General features: G+C 38.9%; 1 long non-coding RNA gene across 1 annotated transcript in view; it reads left to right on the forward strand.

Annotated features, from left to right (window-relative positions):
* LOC121914135 overlaps positions 1-18734 on the forward strand; it is a 47088-nt gene that overhangs the window by 22104 nt on the left and 6250 nt on the right. The window lies entirely within an intron of this gene.

Genomic DNA, 18734 nt, shown 5'->3' on the forward strand with positions numbered 1-18734 from the left:
TCAAAGAATGTAATGTGAACACATTCATCACACTTTAAGTCTGATGAGTCCCAGCCTGAATCTTTGAGAAACACCTGCTGCCCACAACTCACATACTGTGTTGCTGTCTGTTTATCGTTCTTTTTCAATGTACCTTAAATATAAACTACCACAAATGCAAAATTAACTCTGAAAAACTTAAAATCTCATCACTCTACAAAGATCAAGAGTGTTTTCATCCTTTTGAGCATACAGAGCAGATTGCATTGAACACATTTCACGCTCTATATGGAAACACATTCCTGCATGTCAGCTTGGATCCAACCCCTCTAAATGCAGGACAGGCCTTAACCTGTTCGCCGCTCTCCTGACATCCTGCTCCCTCCCTCTGAGCACTGTAACCCAATCACTCACCTGTGCTCTGCCTTTACTGGTCGCACCAAACTGGCTATGTTCCACAAAAGAAAAAATCAATTATGAAATGCACAAATTCCTCTTTCTGAGCTTTGACCTGTGATATTTTATCTTGACTAGTTCTTTGGCATACCACACATCATTCGAGCATTTCATTCTTTTATGCTTGTAAACACCAGATGTATTGAAGTTTCACTCCTGAATCCCAAAAAAAGCCAGTAGCTTACAAAGCAGAAGAACACCTCAGAAACAAAACACCTCAAATTGCCTTGTGGCTTCGTCAGAGCGCCTGTGTTTAGAGGAGGTGGCTCCAATCCATTCAATCCTTTGGTAAAAGTCACCAACACGTACGGACACGCCGAGCAAACATACAGGTTAAACAGAGCACTGCTTTGAAAAGATGCACTCTGACTCTACATGTCAGTCATCATACTGTGTTTATTTTAAAAGTCAATTTGTTCTATTTGAAGCTCTTAGACATGTGCAGTAACGTCTGCACTGCATGAACTGCAAATAATCCAGTGTTGATTCTTTTATTTGAGAGTACAGTAGTAGTAGATCACTCTTGGCAAACAAACTGACTCAGAGGAATACAGATACAGTATATTTAATGATGTCTTATTCTGGAAGGAGTAGTTTATTCCCTAGTAGGCCACAATTATGCTATGTTAGTATTTTATTTCTGACAGGAAAGTAAAAACTCCAGGCCAGATTACCGTCTGTAATGTTGGAAACATCAAGATCCTTGGATAATACTACTCCTGTGAATCCGTATGATGCATTTTTTGGCACACTCTTATCCCTCTACATCAGTATGTACGCCTGGTGGATGACAGCTTGACTGTCCCAACATGGAAACTCAAAGGTTACAAAAGAGTATATTTCCCATATGAAAATAAACATATATAAACATATATATGTACATCAAATAATGGAGCATATATGTTCATAAGTATGAACAAATATTTTTGATCCAATATTTATTTTTGGTTTTCCACATTTATTAATCCTTCAGGTAAAATTTGAGAGCAGTGAAAACACCCTAAACACGGTTCTTTCAGCTTGAAATTGTATGACTTTTCCTAAAGTGACCCAGAATATACAAAAATGGAAACCTTTTGAATTTTTGTGCAGCTGAGACACATTTTCATACATAGGACTAAAGCTTTCATTTTGTCCAACTGTCCATCATGAGTCTGTCAAAGTTTAAGTTTTATGCTAAATTGGTGGAGTCGTCTTTTAAATATATTATGAATATATTATTAATTAGAATAGAAAAATATATACAATGTAAGATATGTTTTGGATATCAATCTGTTTTAATGAACCTGCAGGATTGAAAGACATTGTAAGATATGCAAACGTCATCAAACTGGTTTTATTACATTAACATCTTAATTTGAATAAAATGATAAAGTCAACCAAATACAGCTTTATATTTTCTAACTCAATCGCATCCCGATGCAGTGGTTAGCACTGACAGAATGAAAGTTTTAATCCCCTAGCTGACTGGGTGGATAGATGTCAAATTAATATAAGGAATAATACTCATACCTCATATACAGTACAGTCAAACCTTTGGGCACACTTGGGAAGGTGTGTCCAAACTTTTGACTGGTACTGTATATATATCACCTTTATGTACTAAAAATGTGTAATGTGTAAAAATGTGTAAAAATATGTTGGTCAAATATTAAAACAGTAATTTTTGCGATATTTTTAAAGATAAAATATATATAATATAATATAAAAAATGTACTGTGTATATTTTTGTGTTGCATATAGCCAACTACATTGATCTAAAGCATATCTTGACCAACGTCTGCATGGCAGGAATGAGTTAAGTTGTGTTTTAGGTGGAGTGTAAATTATGAATTACTTGCATGCTTTTACAATTTACAGCAAACACTTCATACATTGTGTAATTTGGGCATTAATTCAGCAGAGATTCTTATGCAATTGAAATGTGTCATTAAAAAGTCCAATGACAGGATCTCCGTTTGTAAAACAGCCCATCAGAATAATGCAGTGGAGAAAATACTATTCAGAGACTGTTGTAAACATCATTCTGACACTAAACAGAAAAGGAAATCTTCCTTGTTTGACCTTTTAGACTGTTTTTTTTTTCACCACTGTCATCTGTTTATGTGCAGTTTCCCTACATTCCCACATTGACAAGTGGGAAATTCCCACTTCTGCATCTCCTCAAAACAGTGCAAATTTAAACACATCATATACTTTAACAGCCAGCTATTTTGAGAGAAGGAATCTGGTTCTCTCTGTGGGCGATCCAGAAACTATCAAAGCCTCAGCATGCACGACAGATGCATGAGATGTTTGGGCGCCAAATGACTCTTGTTATTTTTGTTGTTCTGTGGCCCATGCCAGTGCGGTGGAATGATAATAGAGGGTTATTTGAGGAACTGTACGCCAACCGGTTTGGGCCTTGGCTGAGCTTTATCAGAGTGCACTGGGATTTGTACAAGTCTAATTATTTGGCATCACATTTGCATTTTGGCTACTTAGCTCATGGCTGCTGACAGACATATTGGCGGTGGTGGGGAACAAACTTATGACCCCTCTTGATGTGGAATGATGTACAGTAATGGCCCTGTAAGCTGCCCTGCCACAGCTGTATGAATTAACTTAAGCGTTGTTATTGGTGGTCTGTCTCTAATGGTGAGGGGAGAACGTGACGAGGACAAACTGGAGGACAGGGAAGAAACTAAGGGAGGCTCACATTCCTTCTCTGCACTTCTAGCTTGACTTATAGAGCTCTCTATTTGACACAAGATACACCATCAAAAGCTTATTTCCCACAGTAACCATTACCACAATTTTCCCTTTCCTTTCATTTCTTTGGTGGCAAACTTCTAACAAATTTCACACTTCCTGGAAACTTTTAAAGCTACTGAATTGTCATATGTCATCCAGATGGTTTTCCCTGAATGGAAATGACTGTACATTATACACAAGTTACGTTCCTGTACCTTATACAGGATAATGGCACATGTTAATTTTCCTACATTTCTCAATAATAATGCCTATCTCATCTCAGAGCCTAGAAAAGAAAGAGTTGTCTTCATCTCAATATTGTATGAGTGTGTTCAGGAATAGGAAGATGACAGTGATGTAATGATGAGCTAGCACTAGCACTAGCAAGCTAGGCTACACTACGCTGCCATTTTGGACTCCAGTACCCAGTTTGAATGCCAAGTTCACATCATATTATTCAGACCATAATTACGAGCAACCAAGTGGGAAAAATCTTTTATGTCAGCCATCGTTGTAATTTTAAGTCAGATTTATTACAATTTTTGACAGCGATGAAATCTCCCACTTAGTGAAAAGAACTACAGACCGCTGGCAAGATGATGACAAAGCCTCCATTTTATATGAAACATCATCAAAATCAACACAATCAATTTAGCTCATTTAAGATTAGCTACACCTGTTTATTTGTATCTTGTTTCACTTGTCCACAAACTACATCAAATACAAGAGAAGGCAAAAAATTAGCAAGTTTTGCTAATTTTGGCTATTTATCTGTGACTGATTAAACCTTACTCACATCAAGCAGGTTTGTTACTGCTGAGATCATATAGGAGTTATCATAATTAGCAGTTTTTAGACTTGTAAAATAACGTTCATGTCAATATTCATGAAGGAATTATGACTAAGATAAATAAAAACAATTTTGGCAGCATAATGCTATGAAATATCTGAAAAAGCAACCAAATAAGCCTCATATTAGCCAAGTCTATCATACAAGGCAATTAAATCCAAATCAAATAGTACATGTGTATTAAGATGCTTTATTATCAATCCACAGTACTTTTAACAATCACATGACTAACTCTGCCACAGCGATTCATGCACATTTCCAGGTCTATATTTATATTCTGGGGCTCTACCGGAATATCTTTGCATGACTTACAGTTAAAAAACTCCTTATTAATCTTATAGTGGCTCTTTATGCAGCCCCTCAGTTCAGCCTCTGTCTGAAACAGGCTGTTTTAGCTACTGTCTCTTTAAGGCCCACCTCACGATGAGCCCACTCTGTTCTGATTGGTCGGCTTCCAGAAGCTGCATCACAGCTAACTTCCAGTTTCTCCGGATCAGGCCTGGTGCCGGGATGAAGTGACTGAGGGGGCTGTTAAAAATTGCGATCGGGCAATTTTGAAATAAAATAAATTGATTTAACCATGCAATAGCCTCAGAAAGGCTAAATAACAACAACATAAAGCTACTGTTTCAAAATCAAAGAACACATGTATTAATTAGAGCACTCACATAAGAATGTAGCACTAGCAGAGCACTACGTATTTTTTGAATTTATGAATGATTCTCTGTCAAAATCAGCAGGGGGGAGGCGTGTTGTAACAGCTGTTTGTGGCTTGCAGCTCTCTCACTCTCTCTCTTTGACTGTCCCTTGACTTCCTTGTCGTTTCCCTTCTGTCTGTGGATTGCTACAATGGTGGAAAATGGACTTAGGGCCAAAAGTTCTATTTACAACCACAAAAAGCAAGCAGACTAAGAAACCAAACTAAGTGACGTGTTCTGTCTGTCTGCCTATTGATTTCTTCAACTCCGTTTCAGTACTAGTGACACCGCGGCCCTAGCATACACCTATAGCCTTAAATTACAATGGCTATTTTTCTATAGATACATAAAGCTTAAACACAGCGGGCAAAAACACAGAAAGCTTCCTCATGGCACTGGGCTCGCTCCGGAGGCTACATCAATAAACTATGAAACCAACTATAGTAGTAGAATGTCACCTCTTTTTCTCATTCTTTATTCAAAATGTCTTCTCCAACACATCCGTACATGTTTGAGCCGAAATCTGATCCGAAATATGAGAGTGGACAACGCAAACAACACATGGAAAAACCTTAGCAACAACCTTAGCAACAAAGGCTACATAACAGATGGCCGTTTATGGGCATCCGCGATGATCTAACATCAGCAAGGTAGAAAAAAAAACTGCAAACGAAGCGTTCAGAGCAGGTTGAAGCCCTGCCTTTTGACTTGCTGGGAGCATTTCTACATACATTAACTTAAATTTTGAAACTTTGACCATGTTTAACATAGATATCCAACATCATAACAGTATATAACTAACAGAAAATCACAAAAAGCCTAATATGGCCCCTTTAAGTACATCTCAAACTCCAACAGAGTTTATTATATACATGCACCAGCAATAGAGTCACAAGGTTTGATCTTTACAGAGAACTGGCTCCTCATCATCTACTGTATCATGACAAAGCTTTTTTACTGTAACACAAATGGAATTCTGTACCACAAGCACAAATGAACAGCTTCATTTTGAGTCTGTGGGTTTGGAGGCTGGGGTTTGACCCGCGGAAAGTGCTGTGTATGTAGTTAACATGAGCATGTGAGAGGGCCGCTGTCCAACCCACCGGTTGTGTAACAGCAGGCTGGGAGCTGCGGCGAGTCTCTATTTGGATGGAATGGAGGCGGTTTTTCTCCCAAAGAACGAGGGTGGATCCAGTTGAGTCCCTACAAACTGGATGCTTGCTTCATTTCAAAAAAAAAATTCAAAAATTCATCCTGGGAAGCAAAAAAAAAAAAAAAAAAATCAAGCCAGATTACACCCAAGAGGAAAATGTTTGCATCATCTAATAACGTGAGCCTTAAACCATAATGCTTATCAGATGAATAAATGATGCTGCGGAATGTGAAAATCTGTTGTTTTCAGTGAAAATACACATGGGCCATGGAGACTAATCCCACAAAGTTGTTTCCTCTCCAAACTTCCCCAGCCCAAGTTTTGATTTACAACAAAAGCATGTTTCCCCGCCAGGACAGCCATCAGGGTTCTCATCTCAGAATTTATGGACTGTCATTAGTGCATCAAGTTCACAGTCCTGAGAAATATCAAGAGCCTTGTCGTCTCCTTGTTTCTTACTCTTGCCGTGAAATTAAAGAAAATTGGAATTTAAAACTTTCATATCTATTACCAACTCTGTCTCTGAGGCATCACATTTATTTACTTCTAAAATTATTTTGCCAAATACATGGCCATCTGGATTATGTTCACTGGCAACAAGTCCAGGAAATGCATTTTTCTACCACATGTTGTAGAAAGTAATCAGGAGAGGTCATGGCTAGACAAAGAGATGGACTTGTCTGTGCGTTTTAGTCGACTTTATGAAGACATTTGGTTAAGTCTAGGTTAGGGAAAGGTTGTGGTTTTGGTTAAATATGCAAAAGTAATATTTAATATTTAAAAAAAAACCCACAATCTTCCCTGAACTTTAACCAAGTGCTTTGAGTCGCCAAATCATAACCACAAAAAAGTGAATCATACTTCTGTTGCTGTTGTAGGAAAACAAATTATATATTTAAGTTGTCAGGGAACATTTTGCAGCTTTTCAGATATGTTCATTAAAAAATGTTTCAAGGATTACATTTCTTTCAAAATGAATTTGCTATTGAACATTGGTAGCATATGAACATATATATAAAGGATTGCTTTTACTGTACTCATTCTTCAGCTTCTACTGTTTGGAAAAAGCATCTGTGGCATCTTTCTTCTGTCAGTTTTTTAGCCTTGCCAGCGACATGACTCTTAAGAAGGCAATGTTTGTCTGTTGGTTTTGGTCCCAAGTGAAAAAACTCAACAATTATTGGATGGATTGGCACAAGATTTTCTACAACCATTCAAGGTTCTCAGATGATGGTTTTTCATCCAGTACCACCATGAGGTTGACATTTGTGGTTTTGAGTGAAATATCTGGACAACCATTAGATAATTGCTGTGAAATTTGGTACAGACATTCATGTCTCCCTCTGGTGATGATTTTTTTTCACTTTGGTGATCTTTTTACTCTAGCATCGTCATCAGATCAGTAATCAGAAGTTTGAATTTGTCCAATACTTTGGTTTATAGCTAAATACCTGCAAAACCAGCTTCACCTGCACTTTGTGTTTAGTGCTATTTAGCAAATATTAGCATCATAACACACTATACTAAGCTTGTGAACATGGTTACATTGTCATTGTGAGCTTGTTAGCATACAGAGCTGCTACTTGTGCTTTCATTTTGGGCTCAGGTTGTAATCTGAGTTTGTCATCCAGCAAATACACATGTCCGAGTCCAAAAATAAATAAATAAATAAAGTAAAAAATTGAGGCTACATTTCAAGGCAAGACAAATTTATGTGTATAGCACAGTTCATACACAGTGGCAACTCAAGGTGATTTACGTAAGGCATAAAAGGATATTTAAAGCCATAAAAATACAATAATAAAATAAATAGAGAAAAATATATATCCATACATACATATACACATTCACATATGCACAGGAAAGATCTAATAAAAGTGTCAATAAGACCTCTGTCAGGTTAAAATTATTCAACAATTCACAACCTAAAAGTTCAGCGTTCACCATTTTGCATCAGTTTTAAGGGAAAGAAGTAGAGAACATAAAAGTATTTAGCCAGGATATTTAAAGGTAGCTGGAGTTGGCACGTTCCTCAGATTCTCAGGGAGTTTGTTCCAATAATTAGCAGCATAATAACCAAATGCTGCCTCACCATGTTTTGTTTTGACTCTGGGAACAAGTAAGTAAACCAGTCCCGGAAGACCTAAGACTTCTCGAGGGTTTATAGTGTGAAAGCAAATCGGAGATGTATTTTGGCCGCAACCCATTCAGTGACTTAAAAACTAGGAGCAATATTTTAATATCAATTCTTTGGCTCACTGAGGGCCAGTGTAGGGATCTGAGAATGGGTCGGCCTCTTTCGTTTTAGTCAGAACTCTGGCAGCTGTATTCTGAATGAGCTGAGGCTGTCTAATGTCTTTTTTGGGGTGTAAAGAGACTGTTACAGTAGTCTGACCTGATGAAGATGAAGGCATGGAGGATGATTCAGGTCATGTCCACGCTAAAGTAAGCCTGATTATGCACTTAGTGACTTCAGAGTCACCAGGTCACTTCAAAGACACCACTTCAGTGTTAAATACTTTGTTTGAGTTGCTCGTAGCATTAATATTCTCCAAATGAAATGCATACATTGCCGAATAAAGGCCCTCTCAGAATAGGAATAGTTGCTCCTGTGAGGCACAGGAAGAGAGCTGTTTTGCTAAGGCCTAAAGCTGGAGCTGGTTTGCCTCGGTGACGCTGGGGATCAGCCCAACCCAGAGCAGGATCACGGCGCTCTCCGGTTCATAGCAGGAGGAACATCTGGTTCTGTTTAGGCACAGTGTTTATTCCACGCGTCGTTCCAGGCGCTGTTTGTAATGCGTTCCTGTGTCTGAAGAGTCAACGAGGTCCCAAAGGCGGGAGTTCAGCCATGAGATAGCAAAGTTAATGCTCCACCTCGCCTTCAGGGCTGTCCCTGAGCCCGGGTTGAAATGGATTTAATCTTTCTCTTCCTTGACCGTCGGATAAGACGTTGACCCTGCTATCCTCAGTCTGCAGTTTCTTCTTTTTGTCTTGTGGCTGTGTTTACCATAAAGGCAGGTGGTTTAGTTCTGCATTTAGACGGTGAGTTTCCTCATTCAACAAAGCAATCAGGACCACTAGAGGATAACGCAACCATTTAAAAGTAGTCTTTTGTTTTAGGAGGAGAAAATTGCACCGTTAAGGCCCTGAAATAGCAAAGTGGAGGGCACATGACACATAATACTTTCCGTTGCTCAAAGCCTATTTTGTGTTGTTCCAAAAAAACAAATAAAGTCACATAGTTATACTTAGAAAGCTCAGAGCTGTAAATTTTATTTCAGGAGACGTGTTGTGACAATAGTGTGGACAGAAAACTAGCACCATTCCCATTCCTGCTCCCATTTCCACTGCCATTATCATTTCCAGCTCCACCTCCAAGCCTAACCATATTCCCAGTCCTCTTCCCTCTCAACACTCCAAGTCCACCGGTTTCCTGGCCCAGTTTATCACGGCTACCACACTGATCTTCCTGACAATCAGGAGGAAGTAGATGACCTCAGCCGGGCTTCAGATCAGGCATTGTGACCTACAGGCTTGATTATCAGGAGCAGCAGGGACACAATGAACTATGTTTTTTAGAGGAAAAGCCGTAAACATATCTGCAGGCGAGCAGGAGACGAGGGTTGTTTACAGAACCCAGTGGCCTCTAGATTTGGTGCCAGACTGGCTGAAGAAAAAACAGGCAGACCTAGACTAGTGTTGCCTGGAGCAAGCGAACAGTATTCTTTACCACATATTGAGTTGTGGTGATTGAAACACACTATGACAGTAAACAGTGGCAGGATGTCACTCGCACACCAAGCATAAACACAGAAACCGATTATGTGTACATCCACGTTTACTGTTTCAGGATTTAAATATTTTATATTCCAAATGCTTAAAAGAATTTAGGTATGGGGATCAACTTTGTGTGCTATTTGCGTACTTTTGATCCACGATGCAGCGTTTATAACTGAACTGCATGTCTTAATTCAAGCCTCATTAAAGTGTGTTTTTCTCAGTCCTTGCAACACGCTGCGATGGACTTGTGACATAAATCTAAATTAGCTGTTAGTCGTAAAAAATATTAATCAAGTGTCAGTTTTTGTGGCTGCCGTGTAGCTTTCAATGAAGTACTGTACCTGCTGAGGACACTAATGAGCAAAGGTGGGAGTAAATTTAGTACTGCAAAGGTTTGAAGTACTATTTCCATTCATGACTTTGAGAGATGTTTGAGAATATTGCACTTTTTGCTCAAGTGTTGTTACTTTACAGATGTAGATTTTACCTTCAACTACCACTGACATAATCTTATTCCTCAACATTTTCTGCAATTTTCTACTAATTTCCTAGGAAGTTTCCTGGCAAGGAAGATGTAATTTAGTAGCCGACAGGGGAAACGGAGATAACAGTGTGTAATTGGTTCACCTCCAATCAATTGCTTGTGTAATCTACAAAGAAGTCAGAAAAAATACATGAATATTATCTGTAACGAATTTATACTAAGTTTAAAGCTGGGCAATTCTTTCAAGGAAATTCCTCTGGAACAGACTGTGTATAAATTCAACACAATGACTAACTAAACTTTATCTAAAATCACTGAAATAACAGAACTGTGTCCCTGTTTTCCCTTCAGTTATTACCAAATCACATAGTTCCAGAAATCTTTCTTCTCATCACTTTCGTTTTCTTTTCCTCAGCTGATCTGAGAGCATAAAAATCACTAAAATTTCCTATACTCAATGCAAAGTACATTTACGTTTGATACTTGAGTGCATTTTACAGCTACTCCTTGTTTACTAAAATTTGAATGCATGATCTTTATTTGTAATTGAGTAATTTTAAATAGAAATGAACTATGAACAGATTTTCCTGAAACTGTTAGCTGGTGTTAAGTAATGAGGCACTGTAGTAAAAGCTCCTGGAAGCTCATCATTTAGGCTGTTTTTCAGACATCAAAGGCTTTCATTAATACACTCACTGCACACTGGTGAAAAAAAAAGAGTCTGGCAGCCAGTAAGAATCAGTTTTCAGACGGGACAGACAGACTAATGTGGTTATGTGTGGAGGAGGAGTCAGTCTGCAGGTGCTTTGAAGCTGACTGGCTGGCCAGGGGGGGTTCAGGGTTTGATCACTGAAGTATTATATTGATGGTGGGGGGGGGGGGAGGCTGGGCTGAACGCACAGCACGAGATCACACAGTGAAAGCCAGAGGTGAAGTGGCTCCCAGAGAGGAAATAAGGCCCCAGTTAGGCTAATCATTGCCTAATGTGTTTAAAGAGGGGAAACTACAACAAGCCGTTGGATTTCTTTTAGTATTTGTGGTTTACAAAAATATGGGTGACAAGGGTGATGAATCACAGGTAAATATCACAGGGTCCTCCCCTTTAATGATAGGGTGCTTTGTTCTTAGTTCCCTCAGGTGTTTATGTTTCACTGTGTAATTTCTGGTTAAATTCAAAAGGGAAAAAAAGCCAAACAGTTACAAAAAAATCCAGTGAATTTGTTTACTCTTATGGAAAAAGAGTCAGTAGTAAACTATAACCAAAAATCTTAGAATACACTAGTATGTCAGTGTTAGTGTGCTCTGATACACAAATTAAGCATTAAAAACTGCAAACATAAAGTAATTTTCATGAAATTTCATCTTATTACGAGACAGTGACAATGATGAAAGGCCCTCTCTAGAGCCAGTGATTAGACATATTTTAATGGTATAAAATGCGTCTCTTTTACAAGAGAAAAGGATTTCGTGAGGAGTTTATAGTTAATATACAAAGTGCATTATTGCTCTGATAAAGAATTTTATGCAAAATAAAGCTCACAATGATGCTGCAGCTGCTGCTAATTTATTAATTAATCCATTTACACTTTTCTACGTGCTTATAATGAAACAAGATTCTTTCGGTAGCCCAGCCCGACAGTTCGTTCCATGTCATTAACACGAAAAAAAAAACCCTTTGAACTGAATGTCCTAATATAGACAACAGGTATGGTTCACAGCGCGCACACAAAGTGGGTGGCGCTCCCATGGGTTACTGTTCTCCTTAAATAGCCCATTACTGGATGACAGAGAAACAGGCCGACCTGCAGGGGATTAATAGCTCACAAAATTCCCTTTGTTGATCTTTGTATCCCACCAACAACCATCCTGCCAGATACCGTAAAGCACATTTACGACGGTGGGCAAAGCAGTAAAAAAAATAAGCCTTTAAAAACAATTAAACAGTTTCTAGGGCTGTAATTACAGCCTGTCATAAGTTTATACTGCATTCTATAGAAACTGGTTTAGGCGCTTGAATATGAAGCATGACTGATCAGCTGACAAGCACAAACAAGAATGAGGCAGGTAAATACTCTTATAGACTTGAACTATATCACCCTACTCCCCCCAGAATCCGAATACTACGCAGGAGTAACACGTCGAGTTCAGGAGAAACAATGGTGTGTCGTCTTCTCTCTTGTCTCGTCATGTAGATGTAGGTCAGAGGAAGGACACTCAAAGCTGTGTCACTGGGATTAAAACCATGGAGAGCCAATCAGAAGTGGGGAAATCCAGCTGTGTCATAAACACCTGACGGGCCTGTAGGGCTGACTCAACACCAGGATGCTGTTTAATCACGTTCGTGGAATGAACCTTCAGGTGTTTTGAAACAGGGACCTTCCTCCTGTGTTTTGCTTCATCATAGCTACGTCTTCTGTTTGGCTCGTGGAAAAGTTCAGGGAATGTTCGGGATTTTCAACACTATTTCAACTTCATTTTCAGGACTTCAAGGAAGTTTTAATGGCATCGTTGAGGTTTCTAATAAACAAGTTTGTGAGGTTTTCCCAGGGCTAAAATAATTGTGTTTTAACCTCTGAACTCCTGCCCTGTGTGGTCAAGCTCTGTTCAAACTCACAGCCTTTTATTTTAAATTAAAAAGATCCCAAAGTCTGTAAAGTTCCCAAATGTCAGATTGAATCACTTGAAAAAGTGTAGAAAATGATGCTGAAGACATTTACAATTTTTCTAATTATTGGAATGCTGAAGGAATAGTATATAATACATAATAAATATATAAATAATGAATAATATATAATAAAACAAATCTAAATATTAGGCTGATATAGCCTCAGTAAAGCCCAGTTAAACAGTAAAAACAAATCCAGTGTGGTAAATGTTTTCATTTTAAAGTTATACTTACTAGTTTCACATTTTGGGAAACATGCTAATTCACTTAGAAGCTGAGGGGATTGATATCGTGCTCATGTTCTTACGGTAAATATGAAGCAACAATCAGCAGCTGGTTAGCTCAGTTTAGAAACGGGGGGAAACAGCTAGCCTAGTTCTGTCCAAAAGTAACAAAATCCTCCTACCAGCTCAATAATTAACACATCATACCTCGTTTTTTTTTATCCGTACAAAAATCTAAGTGTAAAAAAGATAATTTGTGATTTTGTTGAGGGGTTATGTGTCTTGGTCAGGCGCCTCACGTTGACAACAACATCCCATGATGATATCATTATCATCCAGTGTGCCTCTCCTGCAGTCTCCAGTGCTGCTGTTTTTTCTGGTGCTCAGCCTCGGTGGATCTCCTGGTCAGTTTGCCACCTCACCTGCAACGCCAGCCTCTTGCCTTTTTTCATTAAGACATTATTTCTTTTAATAAACACCCCAAGAACGGTCCTTCCCTCTGTCTCTGCTTTTTGGGATCCAAACACCAAAACTTGGAATCAGGAAAATGCTGAATGAATTTTCAAGAGAAATTCATAGTGATCGATCGCAGACATCTTGGTTGCAAACCACTGGAGATTTTAATCAAATAGCAGGTGATTGTCATTAAATGACAACCGTGGCCATTGAGTTGTGGCATTGTGCCATACTGGATGGCAAAAAACATCCAGAGAATACTCTGAATATGTAGTTTATAATTAACTACCTAAACTACATAACCTAAAATACTTAACTACTGAAAAAGTTACTCAGATTTGAATGTAATTAAACTAGTATATGAACAACGTGTGGTTAATTACTTCCCAACAGTTTGAGGCACCATAAATGGTTCCCTAAAGAAGTTGTGCAAAAATAGGTTGTTTAAAGATCTTCTCCACTACATTTCAGAGGGAAATATTGTACTTTCTACTCCACTACATTTATTTGACAGCTTTAGTTACTTTTCAGATGAAGATCTGTAAATTATTCTATGAAAACAGTGCAAACAAGTTCACAATCACAGGAGTTGCTGGAAAGTTGGAGCAACTCTGCAGGATGACAATATAATTAATATATTTTTAAACATAAGCAGTCTGTGGTTGATATTATGGATGATGTTTAGACAGAGACAAGCAGCTGCTCTGCTGGGCGAGCCTCCTGTTGGCTCCACCGAGAGAGGCGGAGCACAGCATGAGTCACACAACGCTCATTTCATTCACTTGGAGAATCATAATTCTTCACTTTCCTCATTACATCTGACGAGCAGCCAGGAAACTTCCACTCATGAGTTTGTTAATCGTGCTTTGTTGTCATGAGCGGCGCCTCTTTCTCCCGTCTTCTGAAGCCTGTTGCTCATTTGTATGAAGCACAAAACATCTCAGGTCACGCTGATCAGTGCTAAAGGTCTTCAGATGTGACGTGACATTGACTTTCTTTCAAACGGGCCTTTTGGGAAATTTGAGCGAACGGGGTGAGAGGGGGGCTGAGAATGAGATCTCATGCAATGGCATGGAAAATGAAGTCCAGTCAAAGAAGGATTTATTTCTACAGCAGTTTAAACAAACATCAAAAAAAAAAAAAGTGTCTTACAAAGAACAAAGACTGCAAATAAAGATCAATCCCAGCGATAAAACCACAAGACAGAACAGGCACATCACAAAAGTTTGAAGAAACAGAGTGGTGCGTGTGTGTGAGGAGCCTCTAAGTGAATCAAAAGCCAATCTTTTCCAACCATTAGCTCTAGAGTTTTTGTACTAATACAGGCGCCCGGTGATGGGAATGCAGATTAAACAGGGAGTTCTATTTGTGAGGGTAATGACAGGTGAAATTACTGACGCCAACACCATCCCACATAGAAAGCCCAGTCCATCTGGAACACAGAGAAGTATTCTGTTCCTCTTCCTGTGTCGCCTGAATGTCTCCTACTTTTTTTTTTTTTTTTTAAAGGCTAAATCCGCTTCTGAAAGCCGACTATGAATAATTAAAAGAGTGATTTCCTGATTCTGGTAATTTCATTGTTAGATGACATTTACTGCATATGAACACAATTAACACCGAACCGTATGAAACCAACTGAACTAACATCCATAACACAATGATAAATGGTTTTATTTAAAGCCTCCTGCTCCAGAATGTCACGCCAACAAACAGTGAATCAGTGTGGAAGAAGAAAAAGAAAGTTACGTAGCGGCCCAGAAGATGAAGCTCAATTAGCAAGTACAGTGTTTGGCTGCCATGAACAGTGGATCGTTTCAAATGTGAGCCCCGGTCTGACTCATTGCATACAAAGTGCCTGTTTATGCTACATTCTCTTCCTACAAAAATCCCTTGTTCACCATTTGGTCCAATAATGTGTGCATTTGAGGTTGGGACAATAGCGGAAAAGTCTTTAGTATCTCTAATTAAAATAAAATCTGTTTATGCTTAAAGCCTACGTGCACACATAGAGTGTGCAAAGAATTAATTTTAAGAGCGCTGGTGAAACCTGAATGTTACAGCATGCCATTGGTTTGAGGGATTATTCTTTATTTTTCCTATGAAAAGACAAAAAATAATTGTGTATTAGTCAGTCTCTCAATACTTTCTGACTTCCCTATCCTGGCTCTGGCAAACATAAATCTTTAAAAACAGGTCACAAATATATAGTTTATTTTTCTAAAAAGGGTGATTACTTTTCTCAAACAGCTCAGCATTGTAGATTTTTGCAAGCGTTACTCAAACAGGAGGAAACTATTTTTTTTGTTGGGAACTATTTTCAGTCGCAGAGTAACGCACATTTAGTGCATTAGTGGGTTTTTTTTTTTTGGTAGCGGGATAATGTATGTGACATTGACTCAAAAATATACTGAAATGGCTGTAAGTACAATGATGAGGCTCACTGATGTGCTTTTAATAGGTTTTTAGCCTTGCTAGCGACCTGGCTCTATTAATGGCAAATGTCATTGTGTTTGTCAGGAGGCAAGTAATCACTTTAGATGGATTGACAGGAAATTTGGTTCAGACATTTATGTTCCCCACAAGATGAACTATAACAACTTAATGACCCCTTACTTTTCCATCGAGCTTCACAATCAAGTCAAACAGTATGATCAAATATATTAAACATATCTGCTAATGATCAGCATGTTATTGTAAGCATGTTAGCATGCTGACATTGGCATTTAACTCTAATCACTGCTGTGCCTTAGTACAGCCTCACAGAGATGCTAGCATGGCTGTGTTAGAAATCACTCCCTATTTACTATACAGTGCACTATATTTACCCTCCGCCATTTTATTTTAGTGTCCACATTCAGTGTATATTTTTCCACTATATAGTGCCCTTAACAATTTCACAGTGGAATGAAAAAATAGCATCCATGGCATGTACACTAATTTCTGCTAACAATCCCACAATTAAATGTGCCACATTTTATAGATAGTGACAGTGATGATGATTAGTAAATGTCTGAAATCTCATTTTGTGCTCACTATTAAAGTCAACTATGGAGTGTTTATTACAGAGGGAACGAGGTGATCTGACAAATATTGCAATTTATGGCACAGATGAATACGCTCTATAAGTCTTTGGCTACACTGATGATGCTTGTTAGGATCAGTTCATTGTTGGTTTTGGTCTTTTCATGGGTTTTGTCTTTCCAAAGAAAATTTTAGAGTAGCCTATTCTTCATTTGTTGTCCTATGTAATTTTTGACATATTCGGCTGTCAGCGTGGTAACTGATAACTTTTCAAAGCTAAAAAGCATAAAGAAACACCAGCACCATTAATAATTATGTTAGTCATGCTCAGATGAACCGTGCGTCCTCTTTGTGAAACACTTTGGGGAAGGATTCGAGCTTCTGTAACATCCCACTTAAGTAAGTGAAACCTTACCTGAAGGATAAAAACAGGCTGAAAACTGTGAGACACACGATCAAAGCTGAGCTACTTTGGCCACACTTGTATTTTATTGCCTCAGTCAATCTTGAGATTACTGTCTGCTTTCAAGGCGGGGCAGGCAGCCACAGAGCAAGCAAAGCAGTTAACTCGAGGCTGAACTCCCCTTGCAGTTTTGTTGAATTATAGCAGAGAGAATGGAGAGGTGGAGAAAGGACAGAGAGACAATAACAGAAGCAGGGAGAAAGGGAGACGGCAGCTGAGGGTGAGGTCTTTGCCTTTTCACAATAGCTCCACAGTTCGCATTTTGACCACCAGCGTCTTGGGCTGTGGTATGGTCAGTACAGCCGCTGCACAGGGCCAATCATGAGGAGACGCTGGGATGTCTCACCAGTCCCAGTGGGTGGGAGATGATGTAATCAGATGGTGATGTAATTGACCAGCAGTAGCCAAGGGGGGACTGACAGTGTGAACTTTAACCTCACCACACCACTCCCTGATGTCTGATTTGACCCTGCACTCAATCAATGTCAGGTCTCCCTACAATTACTGACTGTAACAAACCATCATGTCTTTACCTCACGCTGGTTAGTGCACTCAGCAGGCATAAGACTCAGCAGGACGAGCTGGTGTTGCAGACAGCGGTGTCCATCATGTATGCTCGGATAAGACTTCTAGTTTATTATCTCAGCAAGTCGCAGTGAAATTTGGAATATGTTGCATGTTCAGTGGAAGAGATTTAGTTTCTTTAAAAGGCCTTTTTTCATGATAGTTTTGAATAGTCGTAACTGAAAAACCACAAATGGAATTAATAACATCAGAGTCAAATTCCTTTTATATGTAAACAGATTCTGATAACATGGCTCAGCTCCATTTACGGTAAATGCTCCAGTAATCCGGAAGTGGTAAATCTAAATGAAATGCAGCTGTCATAAACGTTGTTAATTACACCTGTGGTTTTCCTACTCTGACACATCAAAACGTCTGCTGTGAAAAAGGCCTATTAAATCTCTTGACTAGAGGATACTGCTGTTCATTGAATTACTAGCCTTGATTCGTGTATAAAAAATGTCATACTTTTGGTTTTACACATTTACACCAAAGACTGTATATAAAGATGGATATACCTACTGGTTTGTATTGGAGCCAGTTTGAAGCCCAGAGTTGCTGATTATGGTTGGTGCCATCTGGAAACACGCCTCGCCACCTCGGACTGAAGTGAACGCTAGCTTACTGGGAACACTGAGCGGTGGACACTTGGGCTAATGTTAGCTATTTTCGCAAAATTGTGCTAACAGGGCACAACAGTCCAATACGTGCAAGTCCCGGACCAGAGAGAGCAGCAGGTGAGCGAACTGTCAATCACAGCTGTCAGTCAACACCCACACAGCAGACATCAAACCACTATAAGTCTTCAAATCTTATTAACGGAGCAATAATTTCCAAAATGACCAGCAGCACACTTATTAGAGGCCCTGAATTTAGCAATTGAGACCATGAAGACTCATTGAAAAAAAATGATTGACTTAGTATTTCTTGAGAGACATTGACACTTTCTGAATGGGAGTCAGCATCTAGCAGCAGAATATACTTTATATTACGGCCAACCATTTTTCAAAGCATACCTTAAGCTTCTAGAAATTATACTAACGTCCTGGCAGCCCTTGATTTCTATTTATTTCAGCACAGAATGAAAAAATCTACTTGGGGAGACTTGAAATTTCCTGAAGACTGTGGTTAGTCTTTTTAAAGTAGATGGTTGCTTTTTCAGACATCCTTCTGCATTTTGGCAGCCTAATTTTGTAATTTTGTCAGAG

This window comes from Thunnus maccoyii, chromosome 16, assembly GCF_910596095.1.
Source record: "Thunnus maccoyii chromosome 16, fThuMac1.1, whole genome shotgun sequence".
Lineage (NCBI taxonomy): Eukaryota > Metazoa > Chordata > Actinopteri > Scombriformes > Scombridae > Thunnus > Thunnus maccoyii.